Here is a 22,863-nt window from a genome sequence, read left to right on the forward strand (position 1 = left end):
GGGCATGGAGGGTGAGGTGCTGGGTCAAAGTGGGGGCACACAGGGGGCTAGAAAGGCCTGGCTGTGCCTGGCATGGATGCAAAAGAGCCAGCTGCCCACAGAGCCACATGAGACACACCTGGTTGACATGTCTAGCTGCACGTTTGACCAGGATTAGAGAATGTGCTGCCAGACCCAAAGCACCATAATTCTGCCAGCAGAAAACCACTCAATCTTCTCTCTCACCAGTTCACTCATTGCCACTTTACTGGCATGATGAGCCAAGCTGGGGATGCCAGCTCCCCACTGTTTGATGCTCTACTCGTGTGTCCAGGGATGCTGGGGGCTGCTCCAGGCTGTCCCTCCTGCGGGGCAGTGCCACAGGGAAGAGCTTCGTGGGGCTGCATGCAGGAAAGTCTTCCCTGGCCCCTGTTGCTGGCTCTGGCTTCTTGCATGCCGGATCAGGTGCTGTCCTCCGCTCTCCAGCACGGGGCCGGGGTGGCCTGGGGGCGGTGGTCACGACCCGGGGCTGCTCTCGGGATGCTGTCCGCACCGGAGCCCCGCAGGCAAAGCCAGAGCTGTCCCGGCAGCCGCGGCTGCTGTTGTTATTTCTCAGTCTCTGGATTTTTCCAGCACCGACATCGCTTTTCCTGCTGTTGCCATAACAACTGGCGTTAAGAGCTTGTTGACATTGCCCTGTTGTACTAATTGCACAATTTCCTGTCACTGTTACATGCCAGTTATTTCTTTAGAAGGGCTGAAATTGCTTTTGGCCACCTCGTCTGCTCCCTTGCTGCCTCCTTGGGCCTAGTTAGGAAGCTTGAGCGAGAGAGAAAATGTTCCTGAAATGCTCCAGGGAAGTGTCATTTAACCTGGTCCAGAGCAGACGGTGACTCTGTAGCTGAAATGCAGCTCGTTTAGGATATTTTGCCTACACTGATGCTTTCACTATTTTGCTGGCTGCAGGTACGACCTGCAGCAGCAGGAAAACTCAGGGATGTATGGCTACTACATGGAAAGTCCAGAACAGAGCTTGGGTAACATGTCATAACTGTCCCTTTCTCCTGCCAGCACCACTGCCCTGTGCCAGAGCAACCATCTCAGAGGTGGGGGAGCCATGTGGAATGGATGTGCTTTCCCCAGTGTCAGGGTCTGACCCTCCTCACTGCCCTGTGTTCCTTCCCTTGGGAGTGCAGGCTCTAGCACACCATGACAAAACTGGAGGTGTCACATAGTTCCAGATCCACAAGGATGGGAGTCCTTGGGCTCCTGGCTAGTCCCTGGAACACTGTGGCAGTAGACTGATGGGTTGTCTGTGAACTCAGGAGTTCTGCTCCATGTTTTGTTGGAGAGGAAATGATTAGGGGGATTAATAGCATTGATCCAGCCCAGTTTTCAAAGGATGCTTAGGTCACTTAAAAATATTATCATAGTTCATGGAAACCCAGTCTTTCTCCAACCAGAGCTCTTCATGGTGATTCTCTGGCCTCACCTGAACCCCTATTTTCTTTGTCCCCAGCACATGCTGCAGGCTGCCTGGGAGCCCCTTCTGATCCCAGACCAGGGTCCATCATAGCATTTCATGGCTCAAAGCAGTCTCACTCTTCAAACTGAGGGTGAAGGGGAGAAAGCAGCTCAGTCAGAGGGACCCTGAAATTTGGCTAGGAAAAGTGAGGAGCCTCCTTCCCAGTTCTGTATCTCTATCTGTCCCACAAATAGAGATATCACTAGGGATGCTGGATGAAGGGTATGCGCAGACTGGATGAAAGAGGAGCTCCCAGTCCCTATCCAGCACTCCAAGACAAGCAGTAAGGCTGCCCTGTTGTGTTCCTTAGTAATTTATCACCAAGACACTCACTTTATAAATATTAAATGAAGGGCTCTATAAATTTTTAACGTAGAAATAAAACTGCATTTGGTGGAGAAAAGAAACACCCCACTCCTTGCCCCTTCCTGCTGTTGTTCTTCCCTTGCCTGGCATTGCCAATGGTGGAACACAGTGCTGCACCCATGGCTGCTGCTGTGTGCAAGGAGCTGATATTTCTGCAGGGTGGGTTTATCTGCACAAGAGCACAACGTCAGCACACCTGCCTGAGCTGCTGGGTATCGAGGGGGTCACACTGCAGAGAGTCACACTCTAGCATGTCATTATGTGTAGTCACAAAAATGCTGTGTCCTGAGTTATCATCCAAAGTGACCCAGTGTGGCCTCGGCTTGTACCATCCTAAGTCACCAATGCCCATGGAACACTCGTGCTTGGCACCACTCCTCAGTGCTTGCATCACCACTGTCCCCCGGCACACACACCAGCCTGTCATCAGTTTTTGCTTGTCCATGCAAGCTAGGGCTTGCTGATGGTGTGCTCCTCCCCTTCTGCTGGGCCTCCCCCTTCCTGGACCTCTGGACATGGGTGAGAAGAAGGTGGCCACACTGACTACAGCTGTGGAGGCCAGCTGGCATCTATTTCAAACTGGCCAGATAAGTGCTTTGAACCTGTGCCTTTGCGGGGGCTGCTAACGAGGGTCACAGCACTTCAAGCACGCTCTTGGGAGCTATGGAAACACATCACTCCTCACCATCAGCCTGCTGCAATGGAGAGCATGGATGAATCATTAGGACAAGTGCTACTACAGCCCAAGTGCAAATCAGGGAAGACTAGACCTTTGGCAAAGAATAGCTCTTTGCTCAAGCATGCTACTCTTCTGTATTCAACTGTGGCTCCTTATGCTGACCTCATCTCAGGGGTTGTGTGGCAAAATGGGTCACAGTGCCACCCCTCAGGGTCCCACACACATGCCTCTGCAGTCCAGCTGAGACTCAGTCACCAAACAACAAAGGAGAAGCCAGTGGTCAAACTGGCTGTGAAGATGGTTATGTTGCATCAGGCACTTCAGTATCTCAATATTGTTATGCTGCTTGTGGACCTCAGCTATAAAAGTCTGATACCAGATTACACCATACCTCTTGTTCTCCCTGAAACCTCTGTGGGACTCGCTTTCTCTTCTCACAGCTCTCTGTGAAGTGCAAATGCCAGCAAATCCCTCCTCCTGCAATCATTAACTGTAGGGAGGAAAATAATGTCAGCAGCTTTCTGATTAGAGTGGATAAGGTGGATTTTGCCTGGACTTCCTTCAGCCAGGCAGGAATGAATGGGAATCCCACTGAGCTTTCTTTTGCTGCTGAGTGCCCTGATGAAGTCATTGTGGACTCTATGCTGCAGAGGGACCCCTACTTTGCAGCCAACTTCAAAAATGTCTGTACGAGTTCTTCACTGCTTTAATGAACTTCAATGTTTTGGCAATATTTTGTTGTTTCTCTGCAAGTGAGAAATATCAGAGTGAATGCCATGCTTACAATGCCATGTTGATGCAAAAGGATTAACTGCCCATGAGCCCCAACTGAGGAAGGAAAGACTTGAGTTGCAACTTCCACTTGTGCACCAAGTGCTGCCTCCTGCAGCCAAGAAACCTCAAAAGTATGAATGATGCTGCATCCACCACCTCTGGATGTCTCCAGGCTGAACCAGCCCTCTGCACCTGCCAGCCTCCCTGGCCAAGGCCCCTGATCCCACCGTGACTGCCGTCACTGTGGCTCCTCAGTCACCTGGAGCATCCCCCCCATGGCTGGGGTTGGTGGAGAGGACAGGGAAGGAGGTTGTGCTGATGTCTCACAGCCTGGCATGTAGAGGATTTCCAAGCCCCCAGCTGCTAATCTGCACAACAGAGCCAGGCATTAAACAAAACAAAAACTCATAAAAGTCATTTAAAAAATAATAATGACAACACAAGTTATTAAAATCTGCACACAGCTGGGCGTGGGGCTTATTGAGTATTTTCCTGGCATTTTGTCAGACTGTGGGATTGCCCCAGACACCAGGACAGGGTGTATGACAAGGAGAGACAACGATCAATTTTTAATATTGCATATTTAAGCAAGCTTGGGCTCCAATCCATCATATCCCCTGGCTTTCCCTAAAATTAATCTTCAATACCTTATCAAGAACTTCAGAAAATTAATATCCTACCACTTCACCTTAGGGGAACAGCACATTTCCTGGCTGAATATGCATGCAAGAGCAAAGGACCACGAGATGAGGTGCCTCCCTGCAAAACTTTGCGTTCAAAAGATGGTTTTAGCAGAGCCATCCACCACCTTCACGGGGTTCCAGTTCTGTGGGCACTGCTGGAGAGCCAAGGAGAGACACTGAAGGAAAAGCTGACAGAAAAGAGCATCCTGGGAGCCACTCGGAACCTGCACTGAATCCACTATCCTGTGATCCCGTGTCTTCTGTGCCCTTACTCCCACTGAGGAGGGATGCAGGGTGATGAGCAAGGCAGAAAAGACATGAACTTTCCCAGGCAATTCAGGACACTTCACCTTTCTGTTTCCTATCCAGGCTCACAAATTATTGAATCTGCCCTTAGTGTCAGTCCAGGGAAGCGTGAAGAGGAACAGGAACAGGTTGTTTCCCTGTTGTCTGGCTCCAAGGAGCTGAACATCTGTGCTCTCACTCCCAAATTCAGTGGAGGGTAAAGGCTCCTGCTGGGAACTTGCAGGGCATGGCAGCATCCAAGCCCCACCAGCCTTTCAGAGAAGGATGGTGGGAAGCCAACAAGGGAGCACAGTCAGGCACGGCTCCTGTCCCCAGAGGACCACACTGCTTGACTGCGTGACTCCCAGGAACAACTTGTTCATGAATGAGTGGCTTTACAGCCACAGAGGAGGGTTGGAGCAGAAACCCAGCAAGCCCTGGCAAGGCACCAGCAGTGACCCCCCCAGCTGAGCTACGTGGATCTCTCACAAACAGAGAGCCCATCCCCAAGGAGCGCTGTGAGCTGCAGACTGCTCACTGCGCACCCAGGGAAGCTGCTCAAGTGAGCCCTCAGCAGCGTGAGAGTATCTGCACACCAGGGGCAATGCTTCCAGCCCCACTGCTCTGGAAATACAAATGGAGTAGGAACAGCAAGGTGGATGTGTTTCCAGCTGACCAAAGCGAGGAGGACCCAGCCCCGGCGGCTGTGCTCTGCTCTGGTCCCCAGATGAGCAGCCTGCTCACTAGCAAGGAGGAGAGCAGTGGGGGAGATTTTGTACTGCAAACTCATCTGCTTTTCCATCTAGTTCTGAAATTTATAACTCAGATTTCCTCCTGGCGATGTCATCACCACTGCTGACTGGCTGCTTTGCCATGCACCAGCCTCCTTCCTGAAAGCTGGGACACGAGGGATGGCTGCTCTGCTCTCCCCCTCCAGCTGCATCCATCACAATCACCCCTCTCCAAAGCAGTGCAAAGCTTACAGAACTGGTGTCTAGCTGGTGTTGCCAGATAGATCACCTCACAGCTGCCCAGTAAATGTGCCTGGGAGCTGGATCCCTCTTCCCTGCCTGCTCTTTGCTTTGGGGCTGAGGGTCTCTCTCAGCCAGGAGGGAGGAAAGAGAACTGAGAAGAGAAGGGGGAGAAAGGGGGTATGTCATTGCCAGATCCATGTCAGCAGGAATGGAGGAGGCAAGTGGGGCAAACAAAGAGCTGGGGCCCAGAGGGATGCCCCAAACATTTCACAGAAGCTCTCACCATCTTCCCCATTAAACAGGTTCTGTGGCAATAGGATTTAGGGGTCAGGGAGCATGGGACCACAGCCAAGACTGGATTATCTGAAAAAGAATTAAATGGAGATTAACTCCAATGTACCATGCATTGCCACTGCCAGGTCACTGTGCTTTTTAAATCTCCCTCTCAGGCAGCCCCTGCCCCCTGGAGCTGGCAGCCCAGGTCCCGCACCATCACAAGGGCTGGATTTTAATCTCCCCCGTGTCTCTTGCCTAGGTCCAGTATGGGAGGCTCAAGGGGCCACAAGCTTGTCTCCAGCAGGGCTAGAGGAATTTGTTATTAGTAATTAAGCACCCACAGAGGAGAGCAGAGGAGGGTTGCAGCAGCCCATGGGACACAGAGCATCCCAGGAGTGTGAGATTCAGCACCTCCTGGAGGAGGCCAGTGCTGAGTGGGTAACCAGCGAGCCACAGATGTGGGTGTTTATAAGGAGAACCCTGGGCTCTGGGATCCTCTGGGGACACAAATGCAAGGTTCAGATAAGGAAAGGATTTTCCAGGGCTGCTGGAGAATGGACAAATCCAGGAATGACCAGGACTGGGGTCTGTGAGACTGGCACCAGGCCCCACAGGGAATGCCCCACAGGTGGCAGAGCTGTTGGCCAGATGCAGACATCTCCATCCTGCTGCATTTCTTTGCTTTGTTCACTCATTTCCTGAGAGGAAATTGTGTCTCCTCGAGGAGGCATAGCCAGTGCCCCCCTCCTCACAGACAGTGTGCCTGTGCCAGCCCTGTGAGCTGCCTTTGCCTCACACCAGCCGCTCCCCGAGAGGAGCAATTACATCTCTCCGTAAAGACGGCACTTACGACACGTTCATCTTCCCCAGAACCTCCTGGCTGCACTCTACAAGCACTAATTAATTAAGCTGTATATGTGGAGCTGCAGTGGGATCGGTGTCTGCCTGCTACAGCGGGGAAGCCCAGGTGGGGTCATAGCAGAAAGGGTTTGGCTGCAGAGTGGATCGCTGTGACAGCCCAGAGTGGCTCCACGTACCTGCAGCTCGGCTGCAGCACACAGGGGTACTCCCAAATGGGGAAATCAAAACCTTGCCTGGCAACAAGAAATTACAGCAGGTAACAAGAAAGAAAAAAATGAGGCAAAATGGATTTCTGGAGAGCAGATGGCTGAAGGTGTAAAAACAAAAAAAAACAAGAAGAAAGCCTTCCCCCCAAAAAAAACTAAACAGCAGATAGTTGGTAGCAAATGTTACACTGACAATAAAAATGAAGCCTCCAGGGGTAATTTGGGGAATTACAGATCAGTAAATTGCACATCTGCGTGCACCAAATTGATTGGAATGATAATTAAAAACAGAACATCTCATAATACAGCCCAGTGTGCATGTCTCAGAGGAAAACCATGTCTCACTAATCTCCCAGATTTCCTTGAACGTTATCAGCCCAGTGGCGGATGCAGAACAACGGAGTGGCTATTTATTTAGAGCTCCTCCAGCAAAAGGTTGTCCAGACTGCTGCTAAAAAAGCTAATTAGCCAGAAGGCAAAAGGCACCATCTTTTTCTTGCATGGAAACCTGGCAAGGAGTCTCAAAGCAGAGAGGATAAATAGTTTGGGTTTATAATGGCAGAAGATTAGCAGTGGTGAAGTCGGGAGACATGCTAGGCTTCCTGCTATGCAAGGGTGTTATTAACAGCCTGGATGGAGGAGCAGAGAGAGGAGGCAGGAACAAGTGTAAAATTTTTCATGTGATTAGTGAGCATTAGGATACAGCAAGGAGCATCAGAAAGTCCCAAAGGTGCTCTGTGGATGGGTACTACAGTGACAAATTGTATTGATGCAAAGAAATGCACTTGGCAGCACAAAACCTGCAGGCTTTTGTAAACCTGGGGTGGTTCCTGTACCATCCTCCAGAAGAAGCTGAGAATGCCCCAGGAACACCTCAGGCCACAATCCCTGCTGACAGAGCAGAAGCAGCTTGTGAAGACTTCATGAAGCCAGGACAGGTTGGGTGACGTGCAGAGTAACACGGGGATGGGCACCAGGCTCCAGTGGGGACAGCAAGAGGAGGGGGGGACACCCAGGGATGGGGACCCCAGCTGTCAGGGAGGGGAGACACTACCCAGCCTTAAAAATTAACTAGGGGAAGAGAGAAGATGTGAAAGCAGAGTTTTCCCTGTTGCCTAGCAGAAGGGGTGGTCAGTGAAACAAAAGCAGGGATAAGGTGGGAAAACACTTCACCCGATGTGAGATTAAAAACGGTGGTTTTGACACAGGAAATAGCTGTTTGAGGCAGAAACTCAGTGAGATTCGATGCTGTATTAGATAAACACATAACCCAGAGCATCACTATTACTGGTAACATTTTGTGCATTTGTGCCTTGTGCTTGGAGCTCTGACTGACTTGGGGGGCCAGGTTGCCCCATGTCTGCTGTGCCAGCCTCACTCCTTGCTCCTTTCCCTGCCCCAGGGCTGCCTCCAGAGATGCAGAAGCAGCTCCTACCTGAACAAGCCTTGCTATCAAGAGTTAATACTGCGCTGCTGAATGGGACAATGAATGCACAGCAGGAGGGTGGCACAAGAAAAGCTCCCAGCAACAAAAATTCTCCTCTTTGATGCCCTGTGCCTGCAAACCTTTGACAGTCTTAAATCTCAGGACAGAGCATCCCATAGCAGGGGAACTGCCCCAAACACGGCCTTCACCCCCCACCTCTGCACTACAGCTGCATACCTGTCACGGGAAGCCACTCTAAGCCCTTGGGAATGCCTCGCCTCCATCTGTGCCAGGAAGAAACCTCCCCTGTGAGAAGGCAGGCAGCTGGCTTCAGCTCTCCTGCCTGCTCAGAGGGACAAACCCTTTGAGCAGAGACAGGATAGGAAGTGGAAAGCCTTAAGGAAATCCACGCTGCAGGCTCACAGGGCTGCTCGAGCTCCTGCCGCTCGCACGCAGCTCTGGGCCCACGGCTGTGCCAGCTTCTGCCCAGCCAGCCCTCGCGCTGGGATCAGCCCAGCCTGCCACTCTCCTGGTTTCTCTCCCCCTCTGAGCCTCCGAAGAGGCAGCTGTGCTTGTGGGCATTTTCATTTTTTTCTTTTTGACGCCAACAAACAGAGCCAGTGTTGAGTGAGCAGTGTTGCAATCACCCTGCTGGGGGTAAAGCCCAGGCTCAAAAAGGGCTTGTAGGGGCGACGGGTGAGTGCATCAGCCCATTAATGGCATCTTCATCTCTCATGCCCTCCTTTGGAAAGGTCGAAGTGGTCCTAGCATTTTTCTTTGTGGCTTTGTGGCTCCTATCAGCCACAGAACTATTTCCCATTGCGACAGGAAGATTTGATTTTCCTCTTTTTCCAGCAACACTAGCCCTGTGGCTCACCTTGCCACAACACAGTATAGAACACAGGTTATTACAGTGGGAATGTGCTCCTCCAATATCCTGGTGCTTCTTTCACACTAATTTTCAATCAAGGGAGGAAAGACTCCAGGCCCAGGGACACATTTCTGCCCCTTTCACATCTGTACCTTTTTAAGAGCAAAGAAACTCTTCCCCTCCGTTTCCTTCCCAACTTCTTTCTCCCATATCCATCATCATTAGTGACTATAAACATCAGACCTGCAGCCATTAGGCTGCTATTCCTAGATAAATAATGCTTTTCATATTTAATTTACAAATGGTTATGGTGCTTCTTTGGGGTGCATAGGGTTAATTAAGAGCTGAATTAGATTGAAATGCTTCTCCCTGAGGAAATGCAATTAAACTGTCCTGGACAAAAAACAAGGATGGTCAGGATTTCTCCCCAAAAAGTGATGCTGTGCCAGCCACCCCCACTGCTGTGTCCCCTCTGCCTGGGGAGAGAGCTTCTTCTCCTATGTAATGCTACATGCATATGTGCCAACACTGCTGATGGGAAGAGCTGGCTGTCCTTAAGCCCTTGGGAAAGGCACTGAAGCAGTGGAGGTAAATAACAGGCAGTGAAGAGGGACAGGACTAAGGAGCACCCAGCACCTGCATGGGACACACACTGTAACAGCTCCTCCTTTTTGAGTGTCAGTACTGAGAGCCCCCATATTTCAGTCAGATATGACAGTGATGATGCTTATGGTTAATCCTTCCTCCTGCTTCACAGACATGTTTCCAAATGCTCCTCAGGAAAGTGATCTCCAAAACAGGAGTACGAGACCTTGCTATGCATGAAGGAAGATCCTGGCCTCCTCATCCCAGATATCTGCTCATCAAGGCAAGCCATGCTGGGAATCACAAATCACCACAGGTCCTGTGTGAGCTATGCATCCTTCTTGTGGTGGTTCATGGGCAGTAGCTCCTTTTCTTCCCAAGAAAAAGAGCTCTGGATAGAGCAGCATTGCTGTAAGAAATGAAGCCCAAAAGTCCAGAAAACCCTCTAGAGAAGGAAGTGAGATCTTTTGGAATGACAAGAAAGTTTGTTTACATGGACTTTTTTGCTCTGATCGCAGCAAATATGAAAGAAAGCACATATCTGGCTCATGAGGCAGGATGAAAATACTAAAATCCATGTGCTCAATATCCATATATAACATATTGTAAGGACTTGTCAATTCAAGAAAGTGTTTGGTGGCCATGATCAGCTCTTTGAACTAATACTCATTTAAACTTACTTTTATTCTTCTATGTGTGTCTTTTCAACAGTCAAATCCAAAACTCAAAAGGTCCAATGGCACTACTGTGCCACCCTACCCTGAGCACCTTCAGCTTCAGCAAGGTGGAGGATTGCTACCAGGAGTTTCACTCAGCAGCAGGTGCTTGATCTTAGGGACCTGCATATCCTGCAGCTGGTTCCCTGCTTCCATGCCCTCATGGTACTGGCAGAAGCCCCACCTGAAAGTGATTCAGCTTTTCCCCTGATGCTCAGAGCACATGGAAGATGAATACCATGTCATGCTTTCTAATATCAGCCTCACTGTTTGATGTGATTATCTGCAGTGTTCACTTGGCACTTGAACATTCAGACCTATAAATTTAATTTTAATTGTGCCCTTAATTTGATCATTGTGTTGTTCTACCTCTACCTGGCTTAAATGAACCTGGTAGTAAATTTTCCTGGTAGTAAATTGCCTTACAATATGATCAACTTAAGTGTATCCTTGGTTGGCTTTTATATAAAGTTTTTGAGGCACAGCACAGAAATCAGTTTATTTTGTTGACTGGCAGCATGGATAATGAACTTGGAGGGTAGAATTCCCTTTGATAACATGCTCTGCTACTGAACCAGAGCTCCTGTATTTCACAAAGCCTTCCCTGTCCTTCCCATGGCCATGGAGGGGCTCAGGCAGAGCTGGCTGCTGGGGAGCCAGGCAGGGTCAGGGGAGTCAGGAAGGGTTTCATCAACTCAGGGAGTGCATGTATTCCTGTTCAGATAGGGTTACTTCCTCCAAAAGCATTTCCATGTGCACCTGAATAGGGAGGAATAGAGCCAGGTATTTGCTACACCTCCACCAGGTATTTTTTCCCTCTTGGTGTCTCGGCTTGTGTGCTCTTAGCTACAGGCAGCCCCTAACAATATCTCTCAGTGCCCTGTCTAAAAGGAATGATGATCAAGGGAGAAAATCAAGCCTTAGAAATTCTTTTATCCCCTTCCCCTAGAAGCTGGAGATCCTTGTCTCCTTGAGACCATCTAGGTGAGGTTATCCACACAAACACAGGCACTATGGAAGCAGAAGGAGCCGAGAGAAAGTGGGAGCAAGAGCAGAAGAAATCCTGGGCATCACATTCCTCATCCCAGAACTTTGCAAAGCCTACACAGACTTTCCCCAGCTTTTCAGAAGTGAACCCAAGTGCCTGCCAGACAAGTCCCACCTGGGGCTGTCTGCTCAGCCGGCTGGTAAGTGCATGGGCTAACCCAAGTGTTCAAAACAACTCTCTTGCTGACAAAAAACCTCAAGAGCCTGGCAAGGACAGAATCCCAGTAAGCACACTCTGTCCAGACATACAGAGAGAGCCAAGGATGCCCTGGCATGCTGTCTTCCCTATCCCCTGGGAAATTTTTATATTTAATTAGAAGAGAGTTAAGGAGAAAGACAAGTGCATGTGTAGGAGTAAACCATCACCCGGGTAGCTGATTTCCTCCATGCAGGAGACAGAAGCAAAGGAACATTTAATCCCACTGTCTGAGCATGGCCAAATTGAGATCTACAGGGACTTCTCTGTGCAAATACTGTATGGCAGCAAACAGCCTGGGTAACAGGATAAGCTTTATCTGAACAATCAGCCACTTCAGTGCAGCCTTCCAGGGCCATTTGAACTGGCCAGCAAGGGGGTCGCCTGAGGACAACTCCTTCAGGCTGGTAGGAGAGTCAAGAAAAGAAACTGCTTTGGAGCAGCCTGGGATGTGGCTGGAATTGGGCAACATCACCAGAAATCCTCAGTGAGACCCCCACTTTGCTTAGAAAGTGCTCTGTTACCTCCCTGCCTTGACAAAGCCCTTCTGCTGCCGATCCAGGGCACGAGGCTGAGGCTTCCAGCTCCCTGCCCTCAGCCCAGCAGCCCAGGGGCCCTCAGCACACCGAGCAGGGCTCCCAGCCTCAGCCCCCTGCCCGTGACCCACCTGCCTTCTGAGAGCTCTTGTGAGCAGGGATATTAATGATGCTGCCTTTGATATGCAAACGGAGCGCTCATTATGTCTCTCGCCCCACATCCTCCGAGCAGTTAATTAAAGAGTGTACAGCAGGCAGAAAATGATTGTCGCCTGCAAAATAAACCAACACCACTCGGATGGCTTCACTCTCCCCCTCCAAAGCACGTGCAGCCAGCCCTGGCAGCAGCAGCATGGATGGACAGGTGGATCCATGTTGCCTGGTGCTTGGGCAGGTGAATCCCACAACTCCCGCTCAGCCAAAACCTGCGGTGTGGGAAGCTGCAGCCAGGCCACAATGGCTGCATTGGAGCCAGACAGGTTCAGGGCAGCTGTGGCACTTGGGACAAAAACACAGCTTTGGGACCACAAAGGCACCAGTGCCACCTGCCAGCACCATGCTGCTCTTTGTCCAACTTCTCCCGGGCTCTAGGTGAGCAGGAGTGATCTCATTCCATCAGCCCAGGGAAGGGTGGCCTTCCCCTTCCCCAGAGCCTGGATGCTCACCACTGGAAGCAGAGATGGGAACAGGTTCTTTTAGCACAGTGCTTCATGGTGTCTCTGTTTCCCAGGGAGAGGAAGACCTGGACTCACCACTGCACTTTGCAGAGGGGACAGTGATGTCCAGGTACCCTTGGTGGTAAGCCCTGGGGAGCTGCTGCTGCAGCCCAGCAGCAAGGCAAGGTTAGCAAGGCTGATGTGCAAAAAGCTGGTGCTTTGACCCGTGCAACTGCTCTGCTGAGGGAAGGGGCTCTTCCCAGGCCCATCCCCCACATCCATCTTACCCTGCTCCAGAGTCTTGTCTTGCAAACAATCATCGGCTTTCCAGGGCTCTGAATCCAGTCTTTGCAGAAAGAAGCAAGTGCCTGCAGCAGCTGAAACAGATCAAAGGGAAGGGTGGGAGTCAGAGCCCACAATTTCCTTCTGCTCCGGCTAAATGAGGAATCAAATTAACCTGATAGGGAGCTGAGGGAGACTGCCCTGACCCACTTTCCCTCTCAGGTGGGTTCACATTGAAGCCAAGAGTGCTCTAGTCACAGTGGCCCCCACGGGCTGCCTCTCCCCACTTTGCTGGACCGGAACCTCAGCTGTGACTATCCATCAGAGGATGATGCTTGAAACTCTGGATGCCAGAACATGGCTTTCCTCTCTCCCAGTTGGATAAGAGAGGGGAAGATAGGATAGCAGTTTACTCTTGTGTGGGTTTGGGCACATTTTGGGTGTCCCCCTGTCTTGTGGCAAATCTTCCATATCTGAGCAGGGATCTGCTTGGAGAAAAAAGCACTGCCCTTAGCCAGGAGGACACATTGCTTTTTTTCCCCTGCCATTTTTTGGGATACAGCCTGCATTTGTTGATGCTGTTGGGAAACAGAGATTACTGCAGAAATGAGTAACTCCCACTCACTCCTCTCACAGAGCTACTTAGAAATTATAGAAGCAGCAGGTGCCCTGTGGATAGTAATGGATTCATTGTATCCCTTTCCACCCAAAAATCACTGCCTGGTTTGTTGGGAAATGGGGAACTTGCTGGAGGCAAGCTTAGGAGCTGCCTGATGCTTTGGAGAAAGACCCCTCCTTTATTATTTTGCCCATCAATATAAAAGCAAATCCCAATCATGCTGTAAGCACTAGCACAGGCCAGGTTGTTCTGCATGGGCACAAGCATCACTTCCCCTTGGCCTCCCAGGGCAGGCTGTGATTGCTGTTTGCCTGAGAAGGTGGTTCAAGTCCCCACCTGTTTGCTCCTTCTCTTCCCTTGTTCCAAGCCAAAGATGTTTCTGTGCCCTGGGAAGGAGGCCCCCTCCATGGCAGGATGTTGCTCTCTCCATCTGGAGCAGCTCAGCACTGGGGGACAAACACTGTCTTCCACACATCCAGCAAGAAGGTGCTGGGAGTGGGCTCTAAGCAGCCCCTCAGGTACTGCTGCTGCTCCCAGTGGCTCCTGTAGCCTTTCTCCCATGCCTTCAGCCGTCGGGGACCTTGCTGCAATGCTGCAGTGCTCCCACGTCAGCAGCTCTGCACAGCTCCAGGGAATGCGCTGCCCCTGCCCTTCAGCCTCCCTCCTGCTCCTCCCACAAGCAGTGCAATTCATCTCCTCATCTCAGGACTTGCCCTGCCATCCATCACTGATTGCCTGAGCACATTATCCTTCACTTCTCCAGACAGCAGTTGAGGAAGGCAGCTGGGACCAAGCAGTTCCTCTGCTGAATCCCAGACATGCTCACACCTTGGCTCTGTGGGCTTTGCTGGCTTGAACTCTCCAAAGACCAACAAAGTCCATGGAGCTGCCTGGCACTGTGGGCACAGCAGTGATCCTTGGAGATGGAAGTTGTGGCAGATGGGGCATTCTGAATACACCACTGTGGACCATAGACAGCTAAACCCATCCTTGTTGCCATGTCCTGGGCAGTCCCGCCAGGGCTGCAGTATGGGTTATACACTGCCAGGAGGGAGCTCAGTGCTCTCTCTTTGAGGGAGGGCAGCAGAGAGGCTGGGAGTGCCCAGCAGCCCAGGGCACAGACAGAGGCACAGGCATGTGAGAGAGGATGGGGCCAGTTTTTGCCCAGCACTTGAATGATTTTGCCCAAGACCATAACATTTCAGAGGCAGAAGCCTATTCCTTACTCTGGTATTTTTCCCTGATGCCACTTCCATTGAGTTGCTCTCCCATTCTTTGAATTTTCCACCCCTAGAGGCAGGGGCTTTTGCCTGCAGCACCACTGCAATCCAGTGCCTGCAGCACCCCTGCAATCCAGTGCCTGCATTCCTTGTGCTGCTCACCTGCAAACCCTCCTGACAGCCAGGTACAGCCTTCCTACATATGCCACAGCTGCCCTCCTGTGCCCCCACTCACCAATGCCTCCTTCCCTCCCTGCCAGGCTCCCCAGAGCAGTTCCAGCCCCTCGGTGTGCTCTGGGGGGAGCAGTGGCAAACACGTGCTGTTCTGCCACATGACTACAGCAGAGAAATACAACAGCATTTGCACTGACTGATCCAGCAGAAAAATGACAGCAGGGAAGTCCCAGTGCTTCCACCTCTGAGATTTCCACAATAACACTTCCTGTGGCAGGGATGTCTCCATGGGGGCATTGCTATTCCAGAGCTCCTAGGAATTTGACTCAATCTGACGTGGTATCACAGACATGGTAACCAGGGGAAAAAACATTTTGGAAGTCTAAAAAGAATCACAGCTTCTGGTCTTCTGGTAGTATATTGCAGATACCAAAACACTAATTCTGATAAATACCTGGTTTAATGTGAGTCAGTAGTAATAGGTGTTACAAATTTAAATACCTCACTGCACACTCAGTACACGAAGCACTTTGGATTAATATGCATTTAGTACAACGCACCAGTATATAGTTTGTATTGAATTGCTGCACTTCTGTGTGCATGCTAATATGAAATGGGCAACATTCAGATGCCAGTGCTAATCTAGAGCTTTCAAAGACCCTAATGCAATATTTTGGAGAAGCATCCAGTGGCCAGAGGGCTAAGTGGTGGTCAGGCCCTGCTGGTGGAACAGCAGGAAAGGACAAACATTCTTGGTTCTCAGATAATGCTTTTTGGGGCAATTTGACGTGGACACATTCCAAAGGAGGGCTCACTCGTGCCCTGTCTGAGCAGCTCCCTCCTGGGGACAGATGTCTCAGCTCCTGCTGCTCAGCCAGCGGGGCCTGGCTGCCACTTAGCTCCATGGTGCCAGTGAGTCACCAGCATGACGGGAAGAGTGGAGTCCTCTAGGGATGTCGCATTCTCCTTGATGCCTGCTGTGCCCACAGCCGCCTGGGGAGAGGTCATGCCATGGACAGCCCCCACAGCCCACAGCCCTCTCTGGCTGGTGCTTGACTGCCTGAGGACTTTTGTCCAGGCTCATGTGAAAGATTTACACTTCTTTCCCAGGGTCCATCCTGCAGCCTTGGACCTGGGATTGTCAGGCAGCTTCTGACTCACTGTTACTTCTTTCCCTCTAGCTTCATCCCTCTTCTCCCTCCTCTCTTGGGTATTTGCTACCCTGGCTCCATCTCTTAAGCAGACATGGGGCTCTTTTGCTCTCTACATACCAGCTTTCCAGCCTGTTCTCCTGCTTTTAAACAAAGTGTCCCAGTCTGTTCCAGCCTCTGGCAGCCACCCTGGGCTGGACATGGTACCCCAGGATGCTCTTGGGGCTCTCTAGAGGCACAGACTGCCCATTGATTGCCTCAGACATGCCAAAGACATGGCCAACCTCAACTGCTACTCTCAGTTTCAACATGCAGTCCTGTAGGGATCCATCATTCTCCCATCCCTGCTCCCTAGCAAGACAATGAAACATGACCATCAAGCTTTCTCTTCTCATGCCTCACCCAACCCTTCCCCTGGCAGGTGTATGCCCAGGTCCCTCACACAGTTCACAGTCCTAGAAACTGGATCTGGTGCCACTATTTAAGGAGAAAATTCCCATAAATATCATGGCATCCTCCATCCTTGGCATTTTGCAAGACCTGACTGGATAATGCCATGAGCAGCCCAGTCTGGCCCCATAGCTGATCCTAATTTGAGGAGGTAGGACTTGAAACCTCATGAAGTTCCTGTGAGTTTTCTTGTGGCCCTAAGCCCCTGCCGACACAAATTTGAGAGGTGGTCCCAGACCTTTCCCAAGCTGCAAGGGACTAAACTTTGCTCAAGTTGGTGGCAGCATCTTCTTTGAAGCTTTTCCCTCATAGCCAGAAGCTCCCTCCTCCAAGGTTCCCCTCCTTCACAGACTCCTTCCAACTTCCCCTTGACTGACTCCCTGAGGGAGCCCCTCTCTCCCTGGCAGTGCAAGGCTCCCATCATGGTGCTGAATGAGAGCTGGTTCGACAGAGATGGCAGGCACACATTGTCTGCTGGGGGAGCTGAATAAAATGAGCAGAAAATGTGCTGAAGCCTTTTCCACTTTTTTATGGCTGACAAATTAGTTTTACATTAGGTTTTTAATGTGCTTGGCTTGTCGGCTCTGCTTGGAGCATGGTGGGACCAGGCAGCACGGGGGGGAGAGGGGACAGCAGTGGGAGCAGCAGGGACAGGTGGCATCGTGCTGCAGCAGATGGTGCCTGTTGGATACAACCCCACTGTCAGATGGTTCAGGCTGCCCCAGCTCCAGAAGAAAGCAATGAGCCCTCTCACCTGTTCCCCCAGGGCTTTGGGGACTACTGCCTTGGGCCAGGAGGAAAAGGGGACAGGTTTCCAGAGGGGGCTGGGAAATACACAAACCCGCTCAGGTCCAGTCAGACACCTGGTTTTGTCCCTTCCCCTGGGAGCCAGTCATGACCCTTTGCAGAGCAGGGCATTTTCCCAGTTCCACCTCTTCATCTGGCAAAGATGGTGGGTACAGTCCATCCCCAGTGACTGCCTGAAATCCCTGCTTAGCTCTCCTCTGCCTCTCCAAAGGCTACAGGAAGTCAGAAGAAACCTTGACTCTGCAAGCACCATGATGGTCTCTAATTCCATCCTTAGGAAGTCACAGGAGGGTTCCCTTGGTCAGGTGAAAGCCACAATGAAATGAGATGGCATCCAATAAATTCTTGGGAAAGGGCAGTTCCATCAAATCCAAAATATCACCCTTGGTTTCCATCAAGTTGCTGCCAGTTCTGGACTAGTTCTAGAGGGGTGGCTTATAGATGAGGCACAGCCAGCTCAGAGGAGGCTGTTTAAACTACAGCAGACCCCAAGCTGCTGTAGTTTACACTGGGGAATAAATCCAAGCCTTTCATCTATCCATCCTCAGGGGTTTTAAGTGTCTCCTTGCTTGCAGGGGTTAGCAAAGTGAATGTTTTCAAAGGGAAGCAAATAGATGGCAAAAAACAGCATCCACAGCTGGGAGCAAAGAGCAGCTTTTGTGGAAGTCACGCAAAGAGAGAAATCAATACAGCTCTAAAACAGGCACGACAAAAGAACAAGTGGAAAAATCAAGTGGCCCACCAAATCTAACTGGAAGGTGCAAGCAAGGAGCTTCACAGCTGCCTTGGACAAAAGGAGAAGCCACTGGGGAAGAACAAAGAATAAGAGCACAAAATATGTGGGGCAACAAAATGGCTCAAGACATCACATTTCCAGTGTCAGGCCTCCACGAATCCTGCTGTGGAGTCCAAGGCACTGCTCTCTGCAGAGATTTCCTGCATCTCTCTGGGGAGCCAGCAAGGCCCTGTGCCTCAGTTGACCTCTTGTGCTAGTGCCTCCTGCTCCATGTGTGACCATGCCTTTTTTCTGACTTCACTGCACACTATCTAACCACACTCCTCAGGGAAGGATCAGACCCTGAGACAGTCCTGAGATATATTGCTGGCTTCTGTGAGAACAGTGCACAAACACAATGTACCCTGTCATTCACTTTTGCATCCATGAACCTTTTCCATGGGCATCTCCTGGAGAAGCCAGGCTGTGCCTGTTTAGAGTGGGGGTGTTGCAGCCCAGAGACCCTGCTCACTGCTTTGGCCTGAGAGGACCCAAGACATCCTCTTGCCCTCCTCTGGGGCACCAGGCAGGGTGCCTGCCCCAGACAGTGTCCTTGCCTGCTCCTGTCCCTGTGCTGGGTCAGCAGCCTGGGAATCAGTTCCAGTGTTATGCCCGGAGGAGAAGCAGCACCAACATGCAGACGCAGCAGCAGAGTGTCCTGTGGGGAAAAAGGCTGCTTCCCTGTCCCTCCTCCAGCACAGCCAAAAGCATGGGCAAGTCCTGAGCAAGGGCAGGGGAAGCAGGAAGCAGCAGGAGCTCTTAGGGAGCTGGGTGAACTTGGAAGGTACCTCCTGAATCTGTATCATGAGCTAATCCAGGATTTCGATGCTGAGATACTGACAGCAGTAGCCACAGGCACACAAGTAGGAAGTCTGAAGTGAAAACTCCCATGGACCCCATCCCCTGTGCCCCATGCTGTGGTGCTGTGGCCTCTTCGGCTGCCTGGTGCCCAACCTAAGCTCCCACGTGGCCCTCATGGTCCCATGGGACCATCTAGAACTCCCTCTTGGCATCTTGAACAAAGCCCTGACCTTCCACCTCTTCACCAGCCTGGCTTGCAGGGGAAGCCAAATTATCAAGCAACCTGCAGGGCCAGGATCGGAGCGAGCTGTACCACCAGAGTGGCGTGGCCAGGGTGGGAGATGCCCCGGCTTTGCAGGAGGAGCCCCTGGCTCCCCCGAGGCTGCTGCCTGCGGCCTGCTGGCCCTGCTGCCCTGCCCTGCCCCGGCCGGGCTGCTGCGGTCCTGAGGGGCTCATTGTCGGCAGGGCGAGCAGGGACAGCGGCGGCACTGGGGGTGTCCCTGCTCCCGCTGGCCGCAGGGCCGGCCTGCCCCGTGCCTGCCGCTGGCAGCCCCGAGCTCACAGGGCTCCTGGAGAGGGCTGGTTTGTAACGCTGCCGCAGCCAGGAGCTGCAGGAGGATGAGGCACCTGGCATGCGCTTCTGCGGCTCCCAAACGAGAGCAGCCTCGGCTCTGCTCCTCCTGCCCCGTGCCCTGCCGGCCTCACCACCCTGGCACAGCATCACGTCTCTTTGAGCTCTCCAGAGCTGACCTTGTCTCCCATTCCCAGCCCCTCCATGTGAAGCTGCAGCTCTGCTCCACAAGGCCACCCCCACTGCAGTGCTCCCTGTGCCCTCTGCTCCCCCTCGCCTTGGGACACGGCTGAGCGGATCCAGCCTGGCTGGGGAGGGAGCAGTGGCAGGATGCCAGCTCTCCCTGGCCCTTGGAGCTTCTGCAGCCACCAGTAAACACAAGTGAGGCCCCTGGAGCCACCAGCACACGCACAAATCAGAGGAAGGAAGGACTCCTGCTTGGGGAAGCTGGCCCCAAGGCTTCTGGCACCGGCAGCCAAGGGAGGCCTGGCTGGGACGTACCTCGCAAGGGGTGGCAGGGTGCCAGAAGCAAAGCCCCCCACCCTGCTCTCATGAGAGGTGTGTCAAAGAGAAAATTATTTCCACAATGACCTGGCTGCATGACCTGTCAGACATTAAACAGCATTTTCTTTCGAAGACCTGGGGCCAGATCCCATGCCAGGACACAAGGGCAGCATTTCAGGGGTTGGGGTTTCAGGACAGGGTGAAGCAGCAGCTCCCCACCAGCCCTGCACACTAGCGAGGAGCAGTGCATGGCTGGCAGTGAGGAAGACCTTTCAGGCTCATGGATGCTATGGTGTTTTGGGAAAGGGGCATGGGGCTGGTACCCAACACTGCACATGGATTCAGAGCACAGCCTTCTGCACCCTCTGAGCAGGAGCTTGTTATAAGTACATATTACGTTGTTGGTTTTCACAAACATTAGTATGAATGTTATACCTATAATGTTAAAATAACTTTGCTTTTATTTCTGCTATTAACAAAAACTTAGACATAGTAGTAGTGGTAGCTGATATAGTTAGGAGTGAACTGTCTTTGTGGTCAGGGTAACATCCAGTGAACATGTCATGAAGACCCTGCTATTGACAGGCCAACTATCAGCATCTGCCATCTGAAGAAAATATGGACCAAGGCCCAAACTGGAAGTGATAAGGAGAAGGAGCCAAAACCACAGCCAAGAAATATGCATGCTCTAAAAAAGCAGACCCAGGAGGGGCCATGTAAAATAGCTCCTGGAAAATGTAAACTAGTTTATGCATAAAGTCTATAAATATGCAACGGGCTGATGTAACGGAAAAGGTATTTAAGGGGTATCCCTGAAGGTGATGGTGTGCTCTTGGCTGAGTGCCAAGCTGCACCCGGCCGTAATCTTTGCTTTACTGTTTTTTGTCTCTTATTGTCCTTTATTAAACTTTTAAAATTTTCACAGGAGAGTGAACATATTTTTCACAAGCTGGAGGAGGCAGAGTCTCCTTGGGGACCCATCTGTCCTTAGAGAGACAGGAGCTGCTTGGGCTAGCACTGGCAATGTCACCAACTCATGTGCATCCCAGTGATGTGCAGGCTCCTGCAGAGGCTTTGTAAACTTCAGGCAGTTTAGGATGAAATGAGAGACTCCACTGATCCAAGCTAATTTAAGGTTCTGCAGAAGTGTGACAACCACATCAGAAGGGCTGGGGAGGCGGAGCAGATGCTGTGCATGCCGGTGATGTGGGTCACACCTGGCTCTCCAGGAGAGACACAGCTCTGGGATGCTCAGAGTACCACTGCCCTGGACACACTGCCAGAGATAGTCCTTGCCTATTGGGGTCAGGGCTGGGGGAACATCACCTCCTGCTTCTGCATGGCCAGGCCAGCAACCCCTTCCTGGGAAAGCACCCTGATCCCTTATGGCAGACGTGCCCTCACCAGTGTAATCCCTGAGCTGGAATAGAGGCAAAACTATCTCAGGACAGAACTATAGCCCTCCAGTCAGACTTTTCTCTAGTTGCAAGTAGTGCAAACAGGATGCAGCAGTTTCCCTGGGGACTGGTCAGTTCCTCTCAAGATGCCTCTGTGTTGTGGGGATCCCTCTCAAATGTGGTGGCCATGGTCATACTGACCTCACAGCAACTTAAAAACCCCCAAAGCATTGCAAGTAACAAACAGCACCACATACAATCTAAGACCTTTCATCTTTTTTTTCCAAAATGGGAAACTAAACTGACCCAAAATGCCTGAATTCTCAGACAGACCTGCTTTGAGATCCAGCAGAACCTAAACCTTCCTCTCTGGCCAGCATCCCAGCCTTGGCAGTTTGCAAGGAAGGGATCTCATTTCCTCCTACACACAGGACATGAGGCATCCAGGCCTAGCAGGTGGCAGGCTGTTCCCTGTCTTAGTCCTTGCAGAGTCCTTTAATGGAAATACTAAGGCTGGTATGGATGCTAGACAAATGCAAACTCGTGTGTATGAACTGGAGGAAAAGCAGAATGAAGGCTAAAAGAAGGGCTGTATTCATAAGCAAGGATGCATTTCCAGTTAGTCAAGCAGAGCACCACCAGTCCCAGGTCTGATAAGCCTCAGGACAAACTCTGTGTTAGCAAGAAGACAGCAGCATGTTATTACTTCCTGTTAGCCCAGTAGGAACATAGTTGCAAGAGACAGACACTATCAGCCCAAAAAACTACTTCAGGATTTCCAGCAAGAGGAACGCAGGAATTATAGGGAGGATCCAGCAACCAGCATCCCTTGTCCTCTGGGTCACAGGGAACCCTTGTTGTTTGTACATAAGAGAATGTGAATGGGGAAACACATTAGAGATTTTGTATAATAAAGTCACCTTCCCCTCTGTAAGACCTTGCTGTGTTGCACCATGATTGAATGACCCCTGCTCTTCAATCACTGACAGGAATTTTCAGGACACGTGAGTGTGTGAACGTGGAGCACCTTACCCTGGCATGGCATGAAGGTGGCACTTGTGGCTGGCTTTGATGGCCCTGTCATTTGTTCTGGGATCAAAGCAACCCATATACCTGAGGATTACTGAGGATAGTTTCTGAGGGTTTTTTCTCCCTGTGTGAGGCAGCTGGGAAGGCTCTGTGGGGCTGGCAGGGAGGCAGCAGCCCAGGACCTGTTAGGAAGGGGTGTGGGTTGTCAAAAAGACAAATTGCTCTTTAACCAGGCTTTCAATCTCCAGTCCTCACTGACACTTTCATGAATCCCCCTTTTTCAGTCCAGTGAAATATGGAGTGTCTTAGTAAATTCACACCCAACCCCTCTGCAGATTTGTATTATGTGAATGATTTTTATTAAAAACACCAGAAGCAGTGTTAAAGTTACTACTGTATTTCTAACTCCCAAGGAAATGGGATTTCAAAAGATACAGACTGA

At 51.2% G+C, this 22,863-nt stretch overlaps 1 protein-coding gene across 1 annotated transcript in view; it reads right to left on the reverse strand.

Moving 5' to 3' along the window:
- Window positions 1-1,885: 1,885 nt before the first annotated feature.
- Window positions 1,886-22,863, reverse strand: part of LOC146767323 (uncharacterized) — a 33,220-nt gene continuing 12,242 nt past the window's right edge. Inside the window, exons 2-4 of the mRNA XM_085581859.1 lie at window positions 12,929-13,018; window positions 12,117-12,257; window positions 1,886-3,295 (exon numbers count right to left, since the gene is read on the reverse strand). The gene's annotated coding sequence lies outside the window, so the exon portion shown is untranslated. The remainder of the gene's footprint in view (window positions 3,296-12,116; window positions 12,258-12,928; window positions 13,019-22,863) is intronic.

This window comes from Lonchura striata, chromosome 5 (assembly GCF_050655825.1).
Source record: "Lonchura striata isolate lonStrDom1 chromosome 5, ASM5065582v1, whole genome shotgun sequence".
NCBI lineage: Eukaryota > Metazoa > Chordata > Aves > Passeriformes > Estrildidae > Lonchura > Lonchura striata.